At 30.5% G+C, this 21,485-nt stretch overlaps 1 pseudogene; it reads left to right on the forward strand.

Annotated features, from left to right (window-relative positions):
* The first annotated feature begins 2,558 nt into the window (after nt 1–2,558).
* The window catches only part of LOC150034584 (uncharacterized), a 47,990-nt pseudogene continuing 29,063 nt past the window's right edge, over nt 2,559–21,485 (forward strand).

The following is a 21,485-nucleotide window of genomic DNA, read 5'->3' on the forward strand; positions in this document are numbered from 1 at the left end:
TTCTTGACATTTAAAAAATGTCAAGAAATATTGTTTTTGTAGTAGTGTAGACAAATGTCCCTTATGGATAATTATTTTATAAATTTAATCTTTTAATTAAAATAATTTTAACCATATTCAAACAAATTAAATAAATTAATCTATTTCTAATCTCATTAGAAATAACATAAGTCTAGGTTGATCATTTTAAACTATTTAAAATTAATTTCAACCTATGTTTGCATGTAACTAGTGATTATAGATTTTAATTCATCTCAATAAAACAATAATTCTTATATTTTAATGCTTTATTAATACTTGTAAATTTGCATATAATGATATCGATTAAATACAACAATTATATTTATCTAAGTAAATGCAAATTCAATTTTCATTATAACACTTAAATAAATCATTCATGGAAAGCAAGCATTCACATACATCATTCCACTATTTATTATAACAATTTTAATATATAATACGATGCATGGACATGTTTAGGTTAATCACACATCACTAATATAACACTTATATCATGATGCATGAGCATGCTAATTTAATCATGCATCTATAAAATATAACCCTTTATATTTATTTATGATGCATGTACACGTTTATCCTAAGGTGGTTTTTTTTTAATCTATATGACATACAATATGTAATATGAATTCAAATATTAATTTAAACATCCGTCCAATACATAATTAAATTATTTAAACAGCAAAAATTGGATCGATTTTGATACCTTGATGCAAAATTAATTTATTAAATTAATATGACTTATATTTATTTAATTAATTAATAATAAATTAAATAATAGAAAGGAAACTAGGGTAAACAACTTCAGCCGAAGGGTCTCACGCGCGCCAACGCTTGGGGTGTTGCAACGTTAAAGACAGCGTTGTAATGCTATTACTACTACGCGTTGCATCTACCTTTCAGCGTTGCAATGCTGCGATAGTAAGGTCACGACGCTGAGCAGCAGAATGCTTCTGTTCTACACATTTTTTACTCTGAACCTGTCCCAAACACCTCTGTTTCTTCCCGATCTCCTTAGCAACCATTGTTCTTTCGATGGACACATACTTACAGACTCGAAGCAAGAATTAAATTGCCCAAAATATATAACGGACTCTTACAATTTAATCAAATTAAAAGTAATCTAGTGCCAAAGTTTTAAAAAAAAAAAAAAATCCAATTTTTCGCAAACTGACATTCAAACATTCCAAATGTAGAATATTAAACTCATTTCTAAACTGGTTTTGTTTCCAAAAATACGAAGAACGTGGATGTAAGAAATTGGCTCTGATACCAATATCAGGAATTGAATCCCACAGTGTTAGTGCTCGTGTGAATGCCTTGCATCTCGCAATTCAATTTTACATAAACAAATTCAGTATACTAAAACAGACTATAAACATGTAATATAGCATGCTTTAGGGAAAAATATTAGAACCATTCTTACCTTTATGCATTCCCAAGCTTCACGAACAATCCTCTTTATGTATCAACAAATGGCTCCTTCAACGATCTTGATCACGAATGATTTTTTGAACAATCTCGAACACTACCCTGAGGTAACCTCGTTATTCTCTAGGATTCCAATAAAGGGATAGATGATATCCAACTATTTGGAGAGGAGGAGGAAAAAAGGGGTTTTGAGAGTAGAGAGGATTCTTTTTTTGGATTAGGACAAATTTTGCACAATAACACTTGTGTGTTGTGTATTGTCAATGTGTCTAAAAAAGGTCATAGGGAGGTCTTTATATAGAAAAGGGTTAAACCCTTTTCCTAATCATTTTCCTATTTTTCTTTTCCACAATTAATTAATTAAATAACACCTATTTAATTAATTAGCACAATTAAATAATAATTATTTTATTTTATTTGCACATTAATTATATATTAGTTTAATGAATCCCATATTGTATTATTATGTTCTCAGCTCCCCACTCAGTATTGTCCCCAAAATAGTAGGCATATTAGGTCGATGAACTGATCACCCTCACCCATACAAATCAAAGGATAATCCCTTGTGAACAAGAGTTCATAATATACTCATAATTAAAACTAGGTCACCTAGAACCTAACTAGTTGACGCTATTACATCTAGTAATTACTATTTCGCAGTCCGGTCTTTTGTAAACTCATTCCATAGGATACCTCCACTTGCATGTCAACTACATTTGGATCATTATGTTTGTATTAAATACAAAGTGGACTATATTCATAGTGTTACTAAGGTACCAGTCTTGTCCCTATACAATAGACCCTTTAGACTGTATCTTGAACATTAATCCCTGTATGTATCCACATACAGTTCAAGATTTATAAGATAGCCTTGGATGTTAGTTTATTGAATTTAGGGTTATTAAGAAAAAATAGACAAACAATACAAACAATAACATTTATTGAATTAACATCTATAGCTCTTCATTGAGGATGATCAATTAATAACATTTACTATTTACGAGTTTTAGGGCATAAAACTCAACACTAAAAAGACCTAGAAAAAGAAATGAGGGAAGAGGAAGGCTTCCGCTGCTAGAAAGGCAAGGGCAAGGGCAAGGTGTCTGACAATGGCAAATGCTTCCATTTCAATGTGGATAGTCTCTAGAAACGCAATTGCCCAAGTACCTCGTCACGAAGAAGAAAAAGAAGTAAGGTAAATATGATTTATTGGTCCTAGAACTTGTTTAGTGGAATATGATCATATTGTCTGGATATTTGATTCAGAAGCTACTAATCATGTTTGTTCTTCTTTACAGGGAATTGGTTCTTTCCAGCAGCTCGAGAAGGGTGAAATGACGCTCAAGGTTGGAACAAGAGACGTCATTTCAGCTCGTGTAGTGGGAGTTGCAAAGTTATTGTTTGGAAATAGATACTTGTTTTTGGAAAACTTGTATATAGTTTCTAAAATTAAGATGAACCTTGTATCCATTTCTTGTTTAATTGAACAATCATATTATGTTTTCTTTTTCAATCAATGAAGTGTTCATTATGAAAAATGGAGTCACAATTTGTTTAGCTAAACTAGAAGATAACTTAAACGTATTGGGACCAACTGAATAAAAAACACTTTTAAATCATGAGATGTTTAAAACCACGAATACTAAAATTGAAAGGCAAAAAATTTCTCCAAGTAACAACAATATCTATTTTTTTATTTGAAATTAGGTCACATAAATCCCAATAGGATCGAGAGATTGGTAAAGAATATACTTCTAAGCGAGTTAAAAGATGATTCATTACCTTCATGTGAATCACGTCTTGAAGAAAAATGACTAAAAGACCTTTTAGTGGAAAAGGTTATAAAGTAAAAGGCCCTTAGAGCTCATACATTCGGATATTTATGGTCCAATGAATGTAAAAGCTCGATGAAGTTATGAATACTTCACCTCTTTCATTGATGATAATGGGACACAAGATTGACGTCTTAGAAAAGTTCAAGGAGTATAAAACTGAAGTTGAAAACTTGTTAGGTAAAATCATTAAAACACTTTGATCTGATCAAAGTGGAGAGTACATGGATTTAGAATTCCAGGACTATATGATAGAACATAGAATTCAATCACAAATTTCAATACCTAGTACACCTCAGCAAAACGGTATCAGAAAGGAGTTGTCCTACACACGTGCTAGTGACAAATTCTAAGAAGTTGGAACCTCGTTCAAGGTTATGTCAATTTGTTGATTACCTAAGGAAACAAGAGGTGGTTTATTATACGATCCTCAAGAGAACAAGGTGTTTGTATCAACAAATTTTACATTATTGGGGGAATACTACATAAGAGATCATAAACTACGGAGCAAATTAGTATTAAATAAATCTATCGACAAATCGGTAAGGGTTGTTGATGCAGTTGGTTCTTCATCAAGAGTTAATGAAGAATCCAACTCTTTAAGTAAGTTTTGTCCTTCTCAATCATTGGGAGTGCCTCAACGCAGTAAGAGGATTATATCACAACCTGATCGTTACTTGGGCTTAACTGAAACTCAGGTTGTCATATCAAATGATGACATTGAGGATCCATTGTCCTGTAAATAGGCAATAAATGACGTAGACAATAACCAATGGGTCAAAGCCATGAACCTTGAAATGGGGTTTATGTATTTCAATTCAGTATGGGAACTTGTAGATCTACCTAAAGAGATCAACCCTATAGGTTATAAATAGATCTATAAAATAAAGAGAGATGTAGTTGAGAAGGTATAGATCTTCAAAGCTAGACTTGTAGAAAATGGTTATACTTAGAGGGAAGGGGTTGACTGTGAGGAAACTTTTTCTCCTGTTGCTATGCTTAAGTTTATAAGTATTCTTTTATCTATAGCCACATATTATGACTATGAGATAGGACAAATGGATGTCAAGACTACTTTTCTGAATGACAATCTTGAAGAGAACATCTTTATGTCTCACCCCGAGTGGTATGTAGTCCAAGGTTAGGAGCAAAAAGTTTACAAACTGAATCGATCCATTTATGGGTTGAAGTAGGTGTCTAGATCTTAGAATATTAGATTTTATACTGCGATCAAATCTTTTGGTTTTGATCAAAAGTTGATGAACCTTGTGTCTACAAGAAAATCATCAACGGTAAAGTAGCTTTCTTAGTACTTTATGTGGACGATATTGTACTCATTAAGAATGATGTAGGGCACCTTATTGATATTAAAGAATGGTTGGTAGCCCAATTCCAAATGAAAGATTTAGGAGAGGCGCAGTATGTACTTGGGATCCAAGTTATTAAGGATTACAAGAACAGAATATTGACTTTGTCTCAAACAACTTATATCAACAAAATGTTTACTCGATATTCAATGCAGAACTCTGAGAAGGATTTATTGCTTTTCAGGCACAAGGTTCACTTATCTAAGGAACAATATTCTAAGACACCTCAAGAAATTAAAGATATAAGATGTATTCCCTATGCCTCAACTATGGGCAACTTAATGTATGATATACTCTACGCTGGGCTAGGTATTTGTTATGCAATGGGAATAGTCGGTAGGTATAGTACAATCTAGGGTTAGGCCACTGAACTACGGTTAAGAATATCCCCAAGTATCTTAGAAGAACAAGGGACTACAAGTTTGTGTATGGGTCTAAGGATTTCATCCTTATGAGATACATCAACTCTAATTTTCAAACTAACAAGGATTCTAAGAACTCCATGTTAGGATCAGTGTTTATCTTGAACGATGGAGTAATAGTATGGTGTAGAATCAAGCAAGGATGCATTGCAGACTCCACTATGGAGGCAGAATATATAGTTGCTTGTGAAGCAACAAAGGAAGCAATTTGGCTCAGGAAATTCCTAAATGATTTGGAAGTGGTTCCAAACATGGACTTTTCCATCACCTTATACTATAACAACAGTGGGGCAGTAGCCAACTCTAAAGAACCTCGCAGCCACAAACGAGGAAAACATATTGAAAGGATGTATTATCTAAGAAGTATCATCTGGTTCACGTGGGTGGGAAGTTATTGTAATTTCCCTCCCTCATCTTCCTTAATCTGTGTTTTTTTGTGAAAATATAGTGAGTGGAACAATGTTGAGAAAAATAATCGAATATCTCACTTTCAAAGATTATTCTCTCATTTCATTATCTGTAAGACCTTTTCCTCTCCTCAAAACACAAAAGAAATCCCAATCCCTGCCAGAGAATACTAAGGCAACTGGTTGGTAATGTCCTTGCTAGTTATGCTTGTGTTCTTGGAGGATTCTTTGTAGTACGAGGTGTTCGTGACTGTCGGGGAGATCGTTGCTGAGAGGAATTACATGAACAAGAGATCTTCAATTGTTAGTATTTTCTCTTCTCTCTCTCTCCTCTGTAGAAGCATGTCTTAAATTTGAATGTTTATCCTATGTTGTTTTGTATATTTTTATCTGCATTTTGTTGTATTTCAAAATTGATTATCAATGTCACGGTGTTCACATGCTTCTGCGAGAAATTTGATTCATTCAGATCAATGCTTTTTTATTTCCATGAATAATCTATGACTTGAAAATATGTTAGATTCATGACTATATGCAAGCACGAATATGTAGTTTTCTAAAGCTATTGTATTCACGATAAATTAGTTAAGTTATGGAGTGAGAGATGAAAATGCTAATGGAGGATATTCCTGGTGGTTGTTGAGAGTGTGGTTTCAAACCACGAAATATTGCAATTGAGGATGTTTGCTTATATTGCTTAAATATGTTTCTGTAACATCTCTTAAGATTGCCATGAAATCTTCGGGCCCAAAATATGGCTTAACTCGAAAAGGGAGAAGGAGAGACAGGGCTCCAGGGCTGAAATATGGGTTAACTCGGAGTTGGACATATATTGGACTCTGGGACTGAAATACGGCTTAACCCATAAATCTCAACCTTGCTCCAGTGCTGAAATATGGCTTAACTCAGAGTAAGTTTGATATATTGGGTTCTAGGGCTAAAATATGGCTTAACTTGGAAATTGTAAGGAACTCTACGTGCACGTATGACTTAATAAAGGATAAAACATAAGGGCATAGATTAGATGTGTTGGTTAACTGAAGATGATGTTGAGGTGTATAGATTATGTGTTTCAAGGGTTTAATGATGAATGAAATGTTGTTTCTTGTGCTATGTGTTGATGAAAGTTTTCATGAATAAGTTCTATGTGTTATGTTGTTTATTGTGCTACTTGTTGATAAAGGTTTTCATGAATAAGTTCTATGTGTTATGGCGTTGTTCGATGATTCTTGACTGAAGTACTATTGATGATTTGAAAATGTTAATGGTTTTCACTGATGTTTTCCAAAAGAGAAAATCTGCCACAATATCGATAGAAACTTATTTGTATTATATGAGCCCAATTAGTTGGCATGTAGATTATGTAATGTAGAACTGTGAAATGGAATGTTATAATTTGATTAGATGGGTGTGAAATGTTGTATGATTAAGTGGTGTGTTTATAAGAAAAGAGTTATTATTGTGTTTAGATGAATGAAACATATTGTCAATAAGATATACTAAATGTCTTATCAGGTTAAATAGGTACAGGTGGATAGTAAATGTCACAAAAGGATGGATGTTTACTGCCTTCACATCTTCTTCTAGGTTAAAAAGATAATCTGGGAGGGGATGTGACACAGTACCAATAATGCATTTACTCAATATTTTTTATATGAGTCAATCTAAAATATTGATTTACAAACTATGCATTTTAGCTTTAGTAAAACATATTTTAATATTATTTCAAAACATCATGTTTTCAATACTTATTAAATGTGTCAAGTTCCAAGCATCATATTTACAAAAAAAATTAATAAATCGATAAAGCTTTATTTTGAAAACAACGACTTGTCACATTAAAACCATCCTTTTACTTTTAAGGAAGGGCCACTCACCACTTAAGCTACCAGAAAGTAGCTTTCAATGCACGAGAGGTGATTGTGGGGCGTGTGTCATAAGGCATGGGATGCGTGCAGGGCCAACTATGCATCCGGCCTATACGTTGTGTTCAATGTGCAACGTGTATGTAGGCGATGAAGGGGAGAATGAGCGAGACTATGCGCTCAACGCTATCCTCAGCCAATACCAACCAACACAAATTGTGTCAAGCCACTTGGCCCAAAACGTACAGGATAGGCTAAAACTTTTATCCTTTCTTCTTATTCTCCTTGGCTTTTACTTCGGCAAACTCCTTCCTTATTTGCTTCAGACTTTCCCTTCATAACTCCTCTCTCTAGCCCCTTACTCAATATTTATAGAAAAATAAGGATCATATTTGATCTCCTTGTCATTAGGATCTTAGCTCCCCATCTGCCAGCTCCACCTTGCGTTAATCCAGCTATCATATTTCCTTTTCTTCTCAATTTCAGTTGTCAGCTCCTACTTTCCTTCCGCAATACGTGGCATCAACATGCATACTCCATTTTCCAGCTATTCCATGAGATGTCTAACTAGTTGCATTACCACTACTCCAACTAGTTTAAAGCTTCCTGAAAATGTTCAACTCATCTCTTTTACGAAATGAGATTGGATAACCAGCTTTGAACTTCTATCAATAGCTGCCAATGTATGAAGCATGCGTTGAGTATCCTATGCTCAACAACCTATCCGTCCAGCTCCTTCAGAACGCCTCTTTCCTTCCTTCACCTCTGCCTGTTACCCCTGTTAGACATGGAGTTCGACTCCTCCCGATTTCCTCATCCCTCTCAAAACTTAGTAAAATTAAAAGTCAATTTAATACTCAACTAATGATACGTAGTTAATCTTCTCTCCTAATTATTCAACTTCTACCCTCCAATTTTTTCACCTCTATTCCTACTTACTTAAGTGTAACTAATTAGGAAAAAAGCTTACAAATTACTCCCCTTTTAGGAATTTCGTCCTCGAAATTCTGTTGAAATTGTCTCAAGAGTATCAATCCATTTCTATTCAAGCCATATTCAACATGTACTTACATTATAACAACCATTAACCTACTCCATACATTTTTATTTACCAAACTTATTGCATCACCATACCTTAGTTTTTTATTGCAAATTTACCTGAGAAATCCTACCTTACATACTTAGAATCCATTCTAAAAACTTACAGATAACCATCACGACCTAGTGCCACCATCCTTATTATTACATTTCCAAACCTATTTATATGATATACCAAAGCGATATTTTGCATTGGTATGACACCTTGCTTGTACCTGGAGTTTGACTTCAATCTTTTAAGTCGTCTGTGGTATTTTCATTCCTTCTCCTTTGTTTGATATTGTTATTATTATTATTACTAATATTCCTTCCACCTGTCCTTACTAGGTGTTGAGCCTGTTGATAGACCTGGTTCTTGTACTCGTTGAGGACATTCTCTACAGAAATGGCTAGACCGCTCTTCTCTCCTAAAACGTTGTTCCTCATGATATCTACCATAATTTGCACATGGGAGTTTCGGACTATCCCAACTCGAGCCTTCCCAACAATCCTTGCAGACTTTGACGACCGATCTATTGCTCCATCAATCAAATTGTGTAAATGGAGAGATTATGTGCTAAAAAGTCGTCAACTGAACCACACAAAATACTCTCTATACTGGAATTTGAAGTCTTTTATGGGAATATAATATTATGAAAACAACTTGGCAAAAATCTAAACAACATTTTATCCACGTAGCACACTTTTATGGTTTTCATATGGTTATAGTAACAATATTTGTAATGGTAACGGTAAAAGTAGTGGGTCTCATATTATCAACCACAACCTTTTGTTCCTCAATCAGATTGCACCTTTTGATTAGAAATTTGAAGGTGAGTCACGCTGTTTATTGCCATTATGAAATACAAATAAACAATAATAAACGCAATCAACTGGACCTACCTTTTATATTGTCATTGATGGATTGCGTTTTACTCCTAAATTTGAAAATGGGTCATATTTCAAAATCACACTCACGATTTGTTCCCGTATAGATTTTTGCTGGCCCAAACGCTAGGTCGCGATAATTTTCATGGACATATCAGCCCATGCCGAAGCCCGTCTCACGCAAAAATGGCCGTTTGCATATCAACACGGGCTTCAAGGGCCCGTGTTTTTTGTTCAAGGCCCATCTTGGGTCCAAAATAAGGATTGATTAGGAGCATCCATATTTAATTATCCAATAATTGCATAATTTTGTGCTGCACCGTGTTTGTAATTCTTTTTTAAATAACATATTGACTCTATAATTACTTGTTTATTATTTAAAAACAATTTAAAGACCTTTTTAATTGGTTAAATGTTTTTTTTTATAGCTTCTCTAAATATGACGAAAACATTACCACTGAATTATTTAAGATGCTTGACTAAACACATTAATCTATTTAAGATGCTTAACAAATAAGTAATGTTTTGATCTTTTTTTTCCCAAAATTATAACTGACGTGGAATTTGGTAAGATTTACACATAAATTGGTCTATTTCTTGATAATAACCGTAAATATATAATTCAAGTAAGAACACAATCTACAATAAAAAAATATTTGCACACGACTATGATACTCGTAACGTATGCTCCTGTCCTCAAGTCAATGGGGAAAAATATGTAAGCAAGTAGAGAGATTTGAGTGTGTGAGTCAACCTACATCCGTTGAGTTTTTATCACTATTTATAACGTATGTTGACCTAAGTTTCCCTCCCTTCAAGTTTCAAAGCCATATCTGGGTTTACGGTATTCATTATGGATTGGGCCAACTACAGGATTTGGATTCCTAGGATTTATTAGGCTTGATCGAGCGTGAAATAGTCCATGACAATTATTAAAAGTGAATTTAATGAGAAATGCATACTCGATCATTTAAGTTTTTTGTTTAATCTGTAATTAGTCTATATATTTCAAAATGTTATATTTTTATCCTTAATGTTGATTTTTTTTTTTTTATTCCTCTAAGGTTGAGTTTATTATTTATTAGGTTATATTTCAATATTTTTCACATCTATCCGATTTTTGTACTATCGCTCATATTACAGCCTTGACTTTCCATTAATAATTTAAAATGACTGTAGATTTAAAATTAATAATTATTTTAATAAGGCTAGAAAATTAGTAAAAGCTAATTATTATTATTTTTTAATTATTTAAAGATGATGATTAGATATCAATGTCAACAATCGAAAGTTTATATTCCTTAAAATAATCATACTTAAAAATGTGATTTTTAAACTATACAAACTGAATAGAAAGAAAATTCAAAACTCTTGGGGAAAAAATTTAACATTTTAAAACTCAACCAAAATAAAAATCAAACTGAACCTCGGAGAGAGAAATATAAAAATGAATAGTATACCTATAAAAAAGTACATACGAAAAAGTATGTTTCCTTGAATTTAAAGTGAGATTCAATCAAATACTTAGGTCAAGAGCAAGCATATAACATCAATATTATAATTTAATAATTTATACCTGAATAGTATTTGAAGTGAATTTTAATGATTTATTATTATGGTGGAAACTAAAAATAAATAAATAACAAGGGAAGGCCGACACGAGACGTGCATCCAGCTCATTTTACGGAAAGTGTGGGCCATAATTACGAATCGCACTCTCTTCATTCCATCAGTTTGACTAGAAATATCCACGTGGCACCAATTTAGAGAAGAGGTGAAGAATGTCAGATAACGGACCGGTAATGTTATCATCTTCGTACACCTTGAGATCTAGCCCTAGATTTGGTGGGCTCGGTTCCTCTACACCCGTTACTACATTAATCCACGCCTATTACACACCCCCACCGAATTCAATGATTCAGCCACGTCATCTCTTAAAGCTCATCAAACTCTCGAATAAGACAAGACGGTAATTCATTTCACGAGAGCACCGTAAATCGGTGCGAACGAGCCGCAGGGGACCAGTACCCCTGGGCGAAATTTGGCTGGATGCTCACGTTAAGTCGTGGTCGGCGCAGGATAAGAGAAAGAAAAGGGAAAAGACTAATGTGCGCCAAAAGAAATGTGGGGCCAGGGGAAAGAACAGGGGCAGGTGTTGTCAATTCAAATGTCTCTTTCGGTTTAATCGAAAAAAATAAATTAAGTCAGCAACAGCCATTCATTCATCTTTTGGACTTTCCAGATACACGTGGCCATTCTGATAATCTCAGCATTATCTCGTCATCTCATATCGTTTAACGATATTTTGATAATATAATATTATATTTTAAATCTCGGTTCTCGATGATTTAGATTCCTCCCGTTACATGAAGTTTGGCGAATTGTCACGAGCTTTTGTCCGTTGGAAAGATGCCGTGCATTTAATAGCGTGAAAAGGTACAAATATCAAAAGCATTGGAAAGATATTTGTTGATCTGGTAGTATTAAATTTTCTTTTTATCGAAATGTCGATTTTTTTCACATTTTCGTGAATGGTACGTAAATCGATATTTTTGTTATATAGTAGAAAAATATAATAAATAAATAAATATAAATGATATTTTTAGAAATCTTAAAATATTTATTTATTATTTTAAATTGATTTTACGTTTTTTTTCAAAAATATCAATTCAAATCGATATTTTATCAATATTTTTATTAATATTTTTATAAAATTAAGACAAATATCGCTATATAAACATTAATTGATCTACCATATAGAAAGAAAAATAATAAATTACAATTTCATGTGATATACTGATATTGAGGTTGTATTATATTTATGGTTTAATATATACGTGACTTAACTTTTCAAAAGATATATATATACACACACAAATAACTTACTTCAATAAATGGAATGTAAGGGTACAATTCAAAATTTGCACTTACATAAAAGTATCAAATCTTTTTTCATTTTTTTTTAAAAATCATTTCTTGTAATATGATGCAGGTAGAAAATTAAATGTCTAACTCACTATACAAACCTAGCAGTCGGTTAGATCGTGTTCATGTTGATTTTTTCTATTTTTTATTTTTTTTAAAATTCTATTTTAGTTCTTAAATTTCGAATTTTATTCTATCTTGATCTATAAAATTTAAAAAATGTTTGTTTTAGTTTAAAATTTTTTAAGAAGTGTTTATTGTAGTCTATACTATTAAAATTACGCTAACTCTTCAACCAAAATATGAAGGAGCTTGTATTTTTTGATAACTAGACTCTAGATGTATTGACCAAGATGAAAGTGAAGTAAATACTACGCCAAAATATTGAACGACTAAAATTTTGAACTAAAAATGTAATTTAAATTCTCCTATTTTGCCACTTTAAACATTGAAACTCTATATTTTTTTTTTCGTAACTAACTTATTTGATAGTCTAGTCATCAAAAAATACAAGTCGTCTTGTCATTTTATTCAATAGTTAATAAAATCCTAATATCTGGGACCAAGATAAACACTTTTTAAAAATTTCAAATATCAAAATGAACATTTTTAAAAGTATAGGGATCAAAATAAAACAACATTCAAAATTTAGGAATTAAAACAAACATTTTAAAAAATTAAAAGGATCAAAATAGAATAGTATTCAAACTTTATGAACCAAAATAAGATTTTTATATTCTTTATTCTGATACCGAAGTAGCGAATCTTCTTACCGATGAGCTCGATTTGATAGACTCCATTTTGTATTTGGCTTTTTCAAGTGATAGTTAAACATTCAACTAATAAGCCAGATAATAATTTCAATTGACAAACTTTTTTAATATCTTTCTAACGAGCATGACTCTAGAAAAGTAGCTCAACAATAATTGATATTATTTTTTACCCCACGGTTATTCTATTAAAAAAAAATCCGAATCTCGTAACCCACGTATTGAGCTAATAATAATATTTATATGGCGTTGTTTTAAAAATTATAATATCACGATGATAAATCAAAATTATAGTGACAAATGCATACCTTGTATACGAGAGTTTATACATCGATTCATCTATTTATATGACAATAATACTCAAGTGCAACTCATAATTGTTTGTATTATTATTATAATAAGTACTTCAATAATGTCTAATAGATCAACTTTCAAGTTTATATACAATAGTGTAAAAGAAAATGTTTTAAACAAACCATTTTATTATACCAAAAAATAGTGCAAGCCTTAGAATTTCAATTTCGTAGTGATGATAGACACATTAAAATTTAATGTATAATACATATAATTTTCAATATTTCTTAGAATGTAAGAAACATATGCTGTACAAATTTGATATTTTATAAATCTAGTTAGACGCAAACATCGAGAATTCATTCATCTATTAGACATTTTCTAAAATTTACGAACTATATATATAGATACAAATTTAGAAATTAACGGGTTAAACTAACATTTTATAGATCTCTTATTTTTTCAACACCATCTCGACCTTTTCTTCCTTTAAGGGTGTAGGAATATAGTTGAATTGAATATTTAAAAGTATTGTGGTGTTATTTAATTTTAATTAAATGAAAATGTCCTTTGTTAAGGAAAAACGAGTTGCAAGAAGCATGGGACGTTGGGTTTTAAAAAGTGGGAATTTCGTACATATAAAGCATGAAGAAAGAAGTACATGAGCTTGGTTTGGTGAACAAAGAAAGAAGCAGTGTGACCCATTCTTTGGCCTACAGTGTGCAATCTCTTCTTTGTCTATGCTTTGTTGGCTCTTCCACATCCCTCTCACATTTTTGCATTTAATGATATGCTTATATCTATGTTTTGTATGGCCAACATTATATATGCATATTCATTTCAAATTCCCCTCGTTTTCTTGTATGATCAAAGTTGTTATTATATATAACGTAAGCCCATTGTCCTGAATAAAATACTATCCAAAAATTTGATCAAAGATGACTTCAATGTAAACATTTTCTACGTGAAAAAAAAAAACTTGACACACTTCGAATCGAAGAGAAAAACACGATATTTCATTGATGAAGTATTTGATAAGCACTAGATCAATGGAAGAAAAGCCTTTCAAATAATATAAATTTCAAATGTGAGAACCTTTTTTTAATGATAGAATCTCTCGTTGGTAAATATGGCCGACGTATTTATAAGTAGTGAATTATAATATTTATAATTAGCAATTAAGCAAAATGTTAATAAACATAGCCCATATTTATAAGATTTGCAATATAAACATGACTCGCAATAATTGACTCCCATAACTATTGATAGAATTTTTTAGAAAAATTAATGTTAGAGGTTTAAATTTCGGGAGAATTTACAGAAAATCGTGTTGAAATTCCACAGCCCTACTTGTAATAATTAATTCGATAATTAAAACCTACTACGGATGTAATTGATAATATGTGTATATGCTTTAAAGATTCAATTAATTACGAGTTGTCATTGCACCGTTGGTAAGGCGTCGGTCAAATTAGAGTGTTAGCTCAACTTTCACTGTCCGTCATCCATTAATATTCACTCATCATTATCTCTTCCCATTCCTTTTCAATTTTTAGAAACAAAAGCCATCGTCTCTAAACATTTTCAAAGTATTAATTTAATCTACGACACTTGTTTGGCAACATTTTAGACTCCCTCCATATTTCTTTTTTATTTTATGATATAGTCGTGATCTAGTTATGTTATCAAACAATTTGGTTCTCAAATATGGCATGTTACAATTTAATTTCTATTAATACTCAATCATAATTGATATAATCTTTATCTCTATAATTTTAAAGTTTCATCGTAATTCATGTCATTGTTGTATTAAAAAAATTAATTTCTACACTCTATTACAATTTAGTCATTGTTATAGAATTTATCGTTTAAGTTTTAGTGAGATTTTTTGCGTAGAATGACAAACTAATTAGATACCCTAATAAACTATAAAAACTAAGTTGTTATATAATAAAATTGATATTGAATCTCCATGAAATTTTCTATGATACACAAATTAAATCGTTACGAATTTGAAAGTACATGAACTAATTTTATCATGAATTTTAAAGTATAATGACTAAATGTAATACACGAATTTAAAAATTGCATATGACTGAATCAAGTTTCACATTCAAATGAGAGGGATCTTAGCCATATAACAATATAGTTAAGAATTGTTTAAAAAATTGGAAACTACTACTCAAACTAATAAAGTGCACTTTTCTCATTAACGTCTTAACTATATGAATTTCAAAGTTAAAGTGTAATTATATGTTGCATGTTTTTTTAATTTTTTTTAAACATGTAAGTTGAGATAAAATATACCCATTAACAAAAATTACAAATTATTGAATGAGTTAACTTTATACCTAAATTTACATAAATGATTCCTAAAACAAACGAACAAAAGCTATCACACACACACATTCTCTCTCTCATTATCATCTCCAACAACATGTAATAAACTTAAAAATATATCATGAAAAGGAAACCCAACCGTTCACATGAAAATAAAAAAAAAAGAGTTTTTTTAAACAAATAAATAATAGAAGAAAGAAAAAGAAAAAGAAAAATAATTGTAATAGTGGGAATCTCATAAGAAAGAGCATCCCAAGATCTTTCCTTGATAGTAGCAAGAAAAAAAAAAAAAAAGAAGGCTAGCTGCTGCCCAACCCTACACCGTTTATTTCCACTATATAAATTTAATGCTCCTTTCCCCTTTTCTTTCAACTTCAACCTTTTTTTCTCCCTATTCCTTCTTCTTTCTTCTTCTCTTTCCTCTTTTCCTCTCTAAAAAAGCTTATTCCCTTAAAAATGGCTCCTCTAGGGTTTTCTCACCCACTTGCCTTCTTCATCTTTTTTCATCTGGGTTTTTGCTTTTCTTTTCTGGGTTCTTCTTAGATTTTTCAAATGAGTTATCTTTTGTACAAAAATCCCATATTTTTCTATGTTATTTATCTCATTTAATCATATCTTTTGGTGGGTTATTATTGTGTAATTTGTAATTAGGGTTTGAGGCAGAGCTCCTTGAAGTCCAATAGAGGTTTTTGCCAGGTTGATTGAGCTGCTAAGCTATGGATCCCACAGCCCCTATTGCTATCTCATGAGTCATATTTAAAAGCTGATAGGTCTGTGGCTTGCATATCTCAGGAGCTTCATCACCTGTTCTTGTTAGATCCTTGTTTGGATTGAAGGGAGCTCTACATCTTCTCTCTAGTTAATCATCATTTTATCAGACTTTCAGCTATTTATCCATATATTAGTTGTGGGGGAAGGTAGAATCTCCCAAATTTTTAGATTATGGTTTATTTGATTAGTTTATAATTACCTCTCTTATCTCTTATCTCTTTCCCCTTCCACTAACTCAATACTGTTTTTTGTATTGTTCTCGGGTTGAGAAGTTCCTTTGGGATGTTTTATAACCTTATTTTAAATTAATTTTATTATTTTTTACTCATGTTTGGATCTTTGATTTGGTGGGATCTATTCAGGTTTCATATTTTTTTTTTTGTAAAAACATTTCTGATGTAATGAGGCGAAGTGGGAATGGTGGATGTGCTGTTTTTAGGGTATGATGTTGCCTGGTTTTGTTTGATGTCTTAGGACATCCTTTTTGTGTTGTAGTTCTGATTAAATATGAACTGTAATAATTTTTCTTCTAGATGTGTGCCAAATTTATTGCCCATTTCCAGATTCATCTCTTTGGTTATCTCAATAAGGTACCTATTTTGTATTAAATGTTCTGACCTTGTACCTTGGATGATGAATTATTTTGCTATTTATAATTATTCAGATCTTCAAGTATTAAGCTCTAATGTGTATTTTAATGAAATCAAAACATGAACTTAAATTATTGTGGACCGATTGATCTCAACTGAAGGGCATTTTGGTTCAAGGAATTAGGGCGTTGTGGTTTTGAAAATCTATTGTTTAGGTACATTTGTAGTTTGATTTTATCAATTTTCTTTTCATCTTGTATTATTTAAATTAGTAAATTCAACTTCTACAGACTTGATAAATTTTAAGAAGTGCGTCGAATATTATCTTAAAGTGATGATATATTTAATTTAATTATGTGATTTTGAAATCAGTCCTTCAGTAGGGTCATAATTATGTCTAGTGTGAATAGTGGACAAATTATAGAGGTCTTAGCTTTAAACAACTTTATAAATTGTTGGGATGTTCGAGAATATGGATTCAAATGAATTTGTATTTTTCGGAAATGCAACTTTAATTTGATTTTAAAGGAATGGTGGGAAGGAAAAATAGAGAGTATTATTATTAAAGGTTACTGTGAACACAAAATTTCCTAGGAAGGTTTGTAGTTTTATGAATGATATCTTGTGTACCTAACTTTAGGGTAGTTTAAAAATTCTGAGCGAATGCACTATTAACTTTTTTATGAAATATAATATATAAATAGTAATTTATACACATATTTTGGAGATGGTATCAATTGAATTGTTTCAATTTAAATCTAATATTCAAGTGTTTTTATCATTTTGATATTGAGATTTGTATTCATGAAAAGTTTAGGATTTAAATTCATATACATATAAAATTTCAGTTTAAAGTGATATAATAGAAAAATAATTTTTTTTGAGTTTTAGGTTTTAAATTTAGTTTTTATTTCGTTAATGTTATATAATTGATCATTTAGTGGTTTTGTTTCAATTTAGTTGTTTATGTTTTAAAATGTTAAAACTTTATATTTGAGGTTTGAGTGCTGATTTTATATTTTTAGCCTTAATGTTTCCATTAAAATCACGTTAATGAAATTGATAAAAATAACTATGAGTTAAATTTTAAATTTAATTTTAAAAATGATAAAAAATAAAATTTTAATTATTTTTAAATTGTTAATAAGGAAATAAATATTTAATGAATAATTGAAATTAAAAATATAAAATAGGAATTGGAAGCAAAATTCAAATATAAATTGAAATCAAATTTAAAATCTAAAGAATAAATATTTGCATTTTAAAATGAAACTAAATCTAAATTATTCATGGTTTACAACTATGAATTTATAACTTATATTGATATAATCCTAAGGGTATTTATCTTATAATATATATAAGTTTTCTTTAGGTACTTCTTATTTGATCTTCTTTTTTATTATTCATGAAAAATTTGCAATAAATAAAATTCTTTGGGTAATTTGCAATAAATAAAATTTATATAGATATAAATATTAGCATCTCAATTTTTATAGAAATGAATATTTTTGAAAAATTAAAAAATCAAACAATATAAGATTGGTTAATATTTATATTGTCTATAAAAGTGAAATTGCCTTAAAAATGAGTTGAAATATTTATTAATAATATTATTCTTTAAAAAAGATATTAATAAATATTATATTCTTCGATATTACTTTTTTGTGTTTAATTATCTTTTCTTACGCTATAAAGAAAAGTCTATTCCCTTTTTGTACCGATCTGCTTTTACCTCGATCTCGATCGATTTGAGATATTGCTATACAGAGAATGGAAGATTATTTAGTTGTAAAGTTGTAACCAAGTCTTTCCCTAAATAATATTCCAATTTTGTACTCAATTCTTGACTTGTTTGCGGTATTGAAAATACGAGTATTGTATATACGTGTGAGCCTATTCTAGGGCTCAATATCTTATGTGGGAGATAATATAGTTTTTATATAACTGTTTGGCTCATTGATATACCATCTATCATTTTCACTTCCTTCAACATGTTCATAGTAACCCTTATTTAACAACTCTCTCAGATTCTCCACCCTCCACTTCCTATGTCTCCTTCCTTCTCATACTCGATCGTCACTCTCTCCTCCCTTCCTATGACTCACTTACGTTTTTATTTCTTTATTCATTTCTTGAGTTTATTTTATTATACTTCGGGTGTAATTTCTTTTTTCTACTATATCCATTATTATTAAGAAACCATGATATTTCAATCTGGTTCCATGCACCCATTTTTTACCTTCAATTTACATACATCGTTTTTTCCTCAGTGTCTTGTGATGGAGTATATTAATAATTTATTATCTATAAATTCAAGTTTTTATTTTTATTTGCTTAGTATATCAATTATTTATCTACATAATGTCCATTAAAAAAATCACAATATTTTGGATTAAATCTTTGTACACAATTTCTCAAAAAAAAAAAAAAAAAAATCTCCTCGTATACAATATCAATATTCAAAATCTACTATTCAAAAGCTCATTATAAAACTTCAGTAGAAAACTCATCTGTGAATATATATGAGAAAAGCCTCAACGAAATCCCTAAAGTTTTGTAAATGTCTCCATAAAATATTTAACTGATCATTGATAACTTTTTAGTTCTTGATAGTTTTTAAAAATTAAATTTATAAATACTACTTTCCCTCTGTTTTTTTTATTTGTCTTACTTTTGAAGATTTTTTTTTCAAAATTCAAGTCACAATTAAAAAATTATATATATATATATATATATATATATATATATATATATATATATATAGTATTAAAAAGTGGAAAAAGGTTTTAGAAAAAAAGTTGGTACATCCATCCCCGACTTAAAATTAAATTTTGTACTTTTAAATGTTTATTTCGTTAGCTATTTACTATTAATATTAAATTTTGACTGAGTTTTCTTTAAACAACAATAATAAAGAATTATTTAAAAGACAATAATTGAATACAAAAAATTGAATTGATAAATAATTGAATTATAAGATTTAAAAAAAATAATGTTCATACAAGCAAATTATTTTAGAGTACAAAAAACTGAACCAAATATCATTGATATGAACTCTGCACACCCAAACACAAACATATAAACTCAAACATAACAACTCTGCACACCCAAATACAGATATGAATTCAGACAATACAACTCTGCATCCCAAACACAGACATCAAAACTCCCCAGACGTCAGAACTTCAGATATCCTATATCATCTCAGTGCCCCAAATAGCCTCTGTATGTTGAGAGTGTAGTCTTGTTTTCTAATTCGATTTCACATTGAAAATTGATAACTCTCGATTGCTTCACATGTCTTTATTTTGTTATGCCTCGATTTCATTAAATTCTGTGATGGTTGATAAATAGGTTAATGGTTTTTAATGACAAAACAATTGATAATATTTTAAAATACAACAGAATGTGTCAGTGCTTAGTCTGATACTATAGATAGTGATATTTTGCTATATTTATAAATAATTTATTTTATTTTCTATATTTGAAAATAACCATTTTTTTATTCTTATTTATTTGTTTTTTCATAGAATTCAATGGAGAATAAGAATTAAATTAGGGATAATATGAACTGATTGGGTATATATAAATATATATATTTTAAAGAAAATGATTAATTAACTTGTACTTAAATTAGGGATAAAATGAAGGAAAGTGGTGGTAGAGAGTAGAATAGTGAGGAGTAAGAAGTTATGAAGTTTTGAGAGTTGTGAACTTATAGGATCCACAATGTAAGAAGTTGATAAGATATAAAATTAATTTTTTTAGTAATAGGAACCACTAACTTCTTGGGCCAAACAAGGAGTTAAGTTCTCAATTCCTTGGGTAGAACACACCCTCAACTCCTAGCTTTTTTCCATCTCTTTGGGCCTAAATTAATGTTTTTTTAAAGGGTGTTTGGGGCAAATAGTGGAATACTAAGTTTTAAGGAGTTGTAAAGTCTATGCAGTTGTGGGCTCTAGTTGATAAGATATGAAATTCTTACTAGAGTAAGTAGTTGATAAGATATGAAATTCTTATTTCTAGTAATAGGATTTACAATTTTTTTGGGTCAAACAAGGAGTGGAGTTCACAACTCCACTTCCAACTCCTAATTACTTCCCAACTCTTTGGGTCAAGCACGCTCTTAAAGTTTCTTAGGAGTGCTTGGGAGTTGGATCAAGGAATTGGGAAATGTGGAATTGTGAACTCTACTCATCGTTTGTATATAGAATTTGTAGGTTTCACTATTAAAAAATATAATAAAACTTATTAATTTCTTGTACTTTGTGTCCACGAGTTTACAATTCTCAAAACTTTATAGCCTCATTGAGTTCACAATTTCACCCATTTGTTTCAAACACCTTGATCTGTGTACATCTTGTAAATTCAAATACACAAAAACAACTATTAAATTATATATATATATATAATTTCTAAGCTTCTAATAATGAACGTGTGCAGCAAACGCCTTCTAATATTACAAGATGGCATGTCATATCCAGCGCT

The sequence above is a fragment of the Benincasa hispida genome, chromosome 8 (genome assembly GCF_027475165.1).
Source record: "Benincasa hispida cultivar pf3 chromosome 8, pf3_genome.v1.1, whole genome shotgun sequence".
Taxonomy (NCBI): Eukaryota; Viridiplantae; Streptophyta; class Magnoliopsida; order Cucurbitales; family Cucurbitaceae; genus Benincasa; species Benincasa hispida.